This window comes from Sparus aurata, chromosome 21 (genome assembly GCF_900880675.1).
Source record: "Sparus aurata chromosome 21, fSpaAur1.1, whole genome shotgun sequence".
In the NCBI taxonomy this organism is placed as follows: domain Eukaryota; kingdom Metazoa; phylum Chordata; class Actinopteri; order Spariformes; family Sparidae; genus Sparus; species Sparus aurata.
The window spans coordinates 14,252,917-14,258,959 of record NC_044207.1 but is presented as its reverse complement, the minus strand read 5'-3'; the positions used below and the strand labels follow the sequence as shown (position 1 = coordinate 14,258,959).

General features: G+C 43.3%; 1 long non-coding RNA gene across 3 annotated transcripts; it reads left to right on the top strand.

Annotated features, from left to right (window-relative positions):
- Positions 1-449: 449 nt before the first annotated feature.
- On the top strand, positions 450-1,717 carry LOC115572650 (uncharacterized). 3 transcript variants are annotated; one of them, XR_003982119.1, is made up of 4 exons: positions 450-591; positions 670-730; positions 797-874; positions 951-1,717. It is a non-coding gene; the product is annotated as an uncharacterized LOC115572650 (long non-coding RNA). The 3 variants fall into 3 exon arrangements; XR_003982118.1 differs by having other exon boundaries at positions 553-591; positions 1,437-1,717; XR_003982117.1 differs by having other exon boundaries at positions 553-591; positions 797-1,717.
- The last annotated feature ends 4,326 nt before the right edge of the window (positions 1,718-6,043 follow it).

Genomic DNA, 6,043 nt, shown 5'->3' with positions numbered 1-6,043 from the left:
CGCCCCTGATCTTCAAAAAGTCTGCGCACGCCACTGGGCGGTATTGTGTGTTCATGGTGTTCCTAAGGAATGTTTTTATCCTCTTTAAGTAGAGAAGCACCTCTCTGATTCTGCTGTAGTCATCGGTGTGGTGATGAGAATCTAAAGAAGACTCACTAAATGTGTCCTGGAGGTTGTTTTCCACGAAAACCTGCATGAGAGCCAGTGCACCACTGCAAGCCTTGAACCCTTCATTTTTTAACAGACCAGGGACAATTCTGTCTTCAGCTTGGCTTCGTCCAGTGTCAGATAGGCTTCCACAGTGGTTTCCAGCGCTGAATCCAGGAACTTCCCGCTGTGTTGGGGGAACAAGTCTCCTTGCAGCAGAGTGGCACTGATGAGGTGCTTGGTGAGAGAGAACCTCTCCTTGGCACGCCTCAGAATGGGATTGTAGCAGGATAAGCATTTTGTCTTGTTTCCCCTCTTGCCCTTTGTTTACATTTGGTTACTATGGTTTCCGCTATGCATTGGGGTGGGCCAGTATAAAAGCGGTAGTCTGCCCACCGGTTGGTCCTCTCATCATTTCCGGGTCGGCGGTTGTGTGCCCGACAGGTATGGCTGCACGCTGCTTCACCTCGCTGCTCGTTTTATTTCGATCATTATGTTTTAGGCATTTGTGTTGTGTTGTAGGGCGATCGTGTGCTGCTGTGTGCTTCCTGTCCGTGTGCGCCGCTGTGATTGTTTGGCGGTGGTGAGTGTCATCTCTCTCTCCGTTGTGGTTGATGCTGCTAGGTGGCTAATGCTAGTGTGGTCACAGGTAAATGCTGGCGGCTGCCTGGAGTCCTTTCTCCCTCCCTCCTCTCATGAGTGTGTGAGTGTCTGTGCTACTAAAAAGGTATGTAGCCTATACGTTAATGCATAACCTCATCATTTTAACTTAGCCAATGCTAATGATGGTTTTCCTTAATTAGGTGTTACTGTAGCCACCTCCCTGGGCCGCTGCTGCTTTGAGCGTTGTTTACTACGTTCATCTCGTTCATATTTGCTGCTGCTGCATGCCGTACGGTGTTGTCCTGCGGTCATCGGAAGTGTCGGCTTGTACAGGACAGTTGGTCGGCCGCACGCTGCTGGGCCCGACTATCTGTTTTACTGGGGACTGGTGCCCCTTATGTGAATGAGTGTATCAATGTGTGGATCCTGTTTCATTATTTTTGAGTGTGTGTTTGAGTTCATTTTGGATTCTGTTTATGTAAATCTATTTTGTAAATCTCGTTAATTGAATTTGGTAACTGAGTTTTGTTTTCTTTCTTTTTTTGGTTATATCAGCAGTTAAGTGATATATTGTGATTTTAGGGAAGGGGTCTGTCTGTTATGGTTTTGTTAGGTTTTCTTTCATTTTGTGTGTGTGTGTGTGTGTGTGTGCAACCCCACTAATTTGTTGTTTCCTCCCTTTTCAGTTGCTGTAGGCCGGTGGTGGCGTTGCTGGTGACCTGGTGGTGGCATCCTCCCTTGTCTTGTCTTGCTGTGTCCCTTGGAGTGGGTTTTTCTTCACTGAGAGTGTGTCTGCCACGTGTGCCCGGTGACTTAAGTTTGTTTCTTTATTTTGGTGGATTCCTCCCCTGCACTAGCCTTCGTCCATCCACTTCGGCCTCAGCCCTGATTAGGTTTGTCTTTTGTGTGAATGAGTTAATTGATTTTTAAGAATATATTAAAATAAAATGCATTTTAAAACTTTGAACCACGTCTCTCGCCTTTAAGTAACTACGAACCTGTGTGCCTTGCATAAGAAAATAATTCTCTGGGTGAAATTCCCAGGGTGGCGTTGTTGAGCTTTTAGTATTTTTCCTTTCTTTTCACCTCCTCCTTGCCACAGTATCACATACCTACGAAATGATAGATTTTTACACTACACATAATAAACAGTAGAATTAAATGTTCACATCTCACCGTGTAAATATCATCATCATCTCCTTACAAGCAGACCATATCAAATATCATGGAAAAACAAGGACAGCTTATTGTTAAATATCATAAATATGAAAAAACTACATCTAAACATTTCAGTGTGTTTACGTTCTTCCGTGTGGTGAATAGTTCAGGATATTCAAATACACAGGCTAACTGTCATAATTATACAGGAATTGAACACAAAGGTAAACACATCATGACCTGTATACAGAACACTGTTACAGCTCACCTCTGATGTGGGATGTTTCCTGCTGCAATATCAGGATCAGCTGATGAGCGTAACAGTGTACGTAGTGGGGTCTCCCGTAAACGTCGTGAATGTTGCGCTGGACGCCACCTGTAGCTCCTCTCATCACGGCAGCTCTGCCATAGACCTGGGCGAGTAGTTTCCCCCGTTGTCCCTCAGGAAGAATAATCTTCAGCCTTTCCAACACCGCAGTGGCGACTGTGTCAGCGGTCGCGTTTGGAAGCTGGATGAACTCGTAAAAACGCTCTTGGACTTTATTCAGGCTGTCAATGCAACGTAGCACAAGCACCAGCTGACAATGAGTGGCAGTGTCTGTTGTTTCACCTGCCTGGATAGCTAGATAATCTACCGTTTTTTCATCCTCCAGAATGCAAATTCAGTTGTTATCTAATTTAACCTCCTCTTTTGATGCATTGAAGCAATGATATATAAATCATCTGATGCAGCTGACATGAGAATATACACAAATTGAATGGAACACTTAATTGCCAAAGTCAGTTAAACTTCAGGGATATCAATCTGTCATTTAAGCAGGCACACGTGATCTTGAATCAATTTCACCTGATTTGGTGCAAATGAAAGTGACAACACGTGCATTGGAGGGGCAAAAGCGAGACAACCCCAAAAAAGGGAGTGGTTTTGCATTTTGTGGCCACAGACAATTGCTCTCTCCTTCTCCTTCCTGACTGATTCTTCTGTAGTTTTGTGTTCTGCTAGTGTTCTTGTCACTACTGGTAGCAAGAGGCAGCAACTGCAGCCCAGTCAGGTTGTACAGGTAGTCCAGGTCCCTCAGGGTGGCACATCCATATGTGCGGTTGCAAGAAGGTTTGCTGTGTCTCCCAGCACAGTCTCAGGAGCTTAGAGGACATACCAGGAGACGGGCTGTGACACAAGCAGAGCTGGACAGGGCTGTCAACATCAACCGAGCAGCAGGGTGGGTGGCATAAGAGTCTGAGGTCCTCTAGTGGGACCTGTGCTCACACCTCAGCAACGTTCAGCTCGACTGGCATTAGAGAGGGAACACCAGAATTGGCAGGTCCACCATTGGCACCCTGTTCTCTTCACAGATGAGAGCAGGTTCACACTGAGCACATGTAACAGATGTGAATACGTATCACCACAAACACACCATCCCGACTGTGAAGCATGATGGTGGCAGCATCATGCTGTGGGGATGATTCTCAGCAGCAGACCCTGGAAGGCTTGTAAAGGTAGATGATAAAATTAATGCAGCAAAATATATTGAAATCCTGAAGGGCAACCTGATTCAGTCTACAAGAAAACTATGACTTGGTTGAAGAATTATTTTCTAGCCAGAAAAATACCTGAAGCGTACAGTGAAAGCTGCACAGAAATGGTTTGAAGACAACAAAGTGAATGTTCTGGAGTGGCCGAGTCAAACCCTCCGTCATCAATGAGTTTTATGACCTGAGTCACTCGTGGAACATAGAATAAAGAGTTGAGATGCCGAAACGATCAATGCAGATTGCAAGTCAGCGTTGGACCTCTGCAATGAGGGCAAGCTGGCAGTGCTGTTTCTACATGGTTTCAAGCCAGCGCCGTCGTATAGGGGGGAAAGGTGATGACAATTCTAAGGGCCCACAGCACGCTATAGGGCCCACACACAGCCCCCAGTAGCCTCTATGACAAAATGGTTATGCATACACTGAACTAATATATATTCATACGAATGAATCCGAATTAAAACAAAGCCACAAGTCATACAATATTCAAATATTAATCATTTCAATAACCCCCTTAGCCCCTTCTTAAAAAATGGTTTGGTCCACACCGCGGTTCGTTCTTCCCATGGTTCTTCCTCATCGGAATTAAGTGAGCGCGAGCGAACTCCAGCAGGGTTAGGATACCCACCAAAAAGCACAAGTCCGGACACCAGAAGAGAGTTGAGAAGGAGGCCAGGAGTAGGAGCAGCAGAGCAGGGGCCCAGGACATCAACAACTTATTTTCTAAGAATGGTGAGAGTAAAACTACCGAGGGCGGCTGAAACAATTAGCCTACTTGTTCTTTAATTTAATGTCTGTAACATTACCTTTGACGGGGCGCAGGCTGGAGCCTACGTTAGCTGTCATCTGGCCGCGCTACACTCTGGACAAGTCGCCAGTTCATTGTAGAGCAACGGTTCCTAGAGTAGCTATAATTGAACGTTACTAATTTAGGGGCTACTACAGTGACTGTGTGTGTCACACATATCACTGTCGGACAGTGCTCCAGTATGCGCCCATTCAGAGGCTGCATTGAATTGTATTATGACGCATTCAAGTTCTACTCAGTAATTAGGAGCATCTGACAAAGGTCAGTTACGTTATCATGATGTGTTCAATGTGGTCTTCTAAAATGTGTTATTAGTGGGACATTTGAATAGCCTAAATACAAAAAAGTTAAATGTTCAAAGATTTGTTTGTTTTCATAGCAGTATAAAATAAAAGACACCATAATAGCTGACAACAACAAAGTAAAAAAGACTATTTAGAGTTGTGGACAGTTTACACTGACTTTTGAATGGTCTAAAAATATTTTTGCCTGGTAAAGTGAAGCTGTCCACCTAGAGCTATGGTACTAAGAAGCCCATTTAGATTTTGTCCAAGAATAGGTTAGTTCTGCGTCAGTTTCTCCATGAAACATAACATATAATGTTTACAATATATATAATGGAACAATAAACCTTTATGCCCTGCTGCTCCAGAATCAGCAGTGGCTGCTTCATCTGAGTTTGACCCACACAGCAGACGCTCAGCCCAGCAGTCAAAGGATGCCTTTGATGGTGAGTGAGGGATGTACACACTGGTTGGCTGTTTTGGTTTATTAGTACCCACTACCTATTTGTTGAGTGGTTAATTGAAAATGTATTTGCAATCAGAGGTGTAATAACGTGTTGCAAATCAGTGAAATGAGAATAAGACAACTAATTATACATCATTTACATAATCATACTCTGACTTGTTAAGTCGTTAATCGTAAAAAAGGAAACAAATTGGGTGTATTACACCAGGCACCGTCAAGAATACTGAAAAACAAGAAAATTGAAGGTGGCAATGAATGGGGTAGAGGGGCCCACACCGATATTCTTTCAGGGGGCCCAGAATTCCTAGCAACTGCCCTGTTTCAAGCACCACAGAAGGCAACATTATGGGTGAACATGAGGCTGCTTTCTGACTGTGTTGACAAACTGCCTCAGTACTGAGATAAAACCAGACAAGTCAGATCACTGCAAGGTATACGAGGTATAAACACGGCAGAGAAGTGATGCAAAGATTTTATTTGGAGATGCTTGGAATTAAGTGCAAAAGCTCAGGTATGCTCTGCTCGCTGTAAACTGAAAACCATTTCATGTGTTTGAATTTGTTGTGGAGCTCATAGATAATTCTACAAGGTGTAAGATAGTAGATAGTGAAAAAAATTATTTTTGGTAGCCAAATCTAAAATGGCTACCATTGCCAAAGTTGGAAATCATCTCTGTGATGTGTGTATTTATATGTTTTCTAATAAACTATTATTTTTTCTATCTGTTTTGTCTGTTTCCATGTGATTCTGTCTTACGTTTAGAGTGTATGCACTGTACATGTAGTATATGAGTGTAGGTATGTGTCCTAACCATGTTGTTAACCCATTTGACACATTTCTACTTTTGTGTTGTCTGAAATATTATATTTCTTTTAAATCCTGAAATTTAATATGTTGTGAATCAGACCCAGATACTTTCAGTTATTTAATGGTCCACAGGACCACAATAAAAGTGTCTTATGGGTGAATACTGTTATGCTTTTATTGTGTCGGCTGGTTTCATTTGGCCTGTCAGGGTAAAAATGAGTTTTCACAAATTTTTTAGTT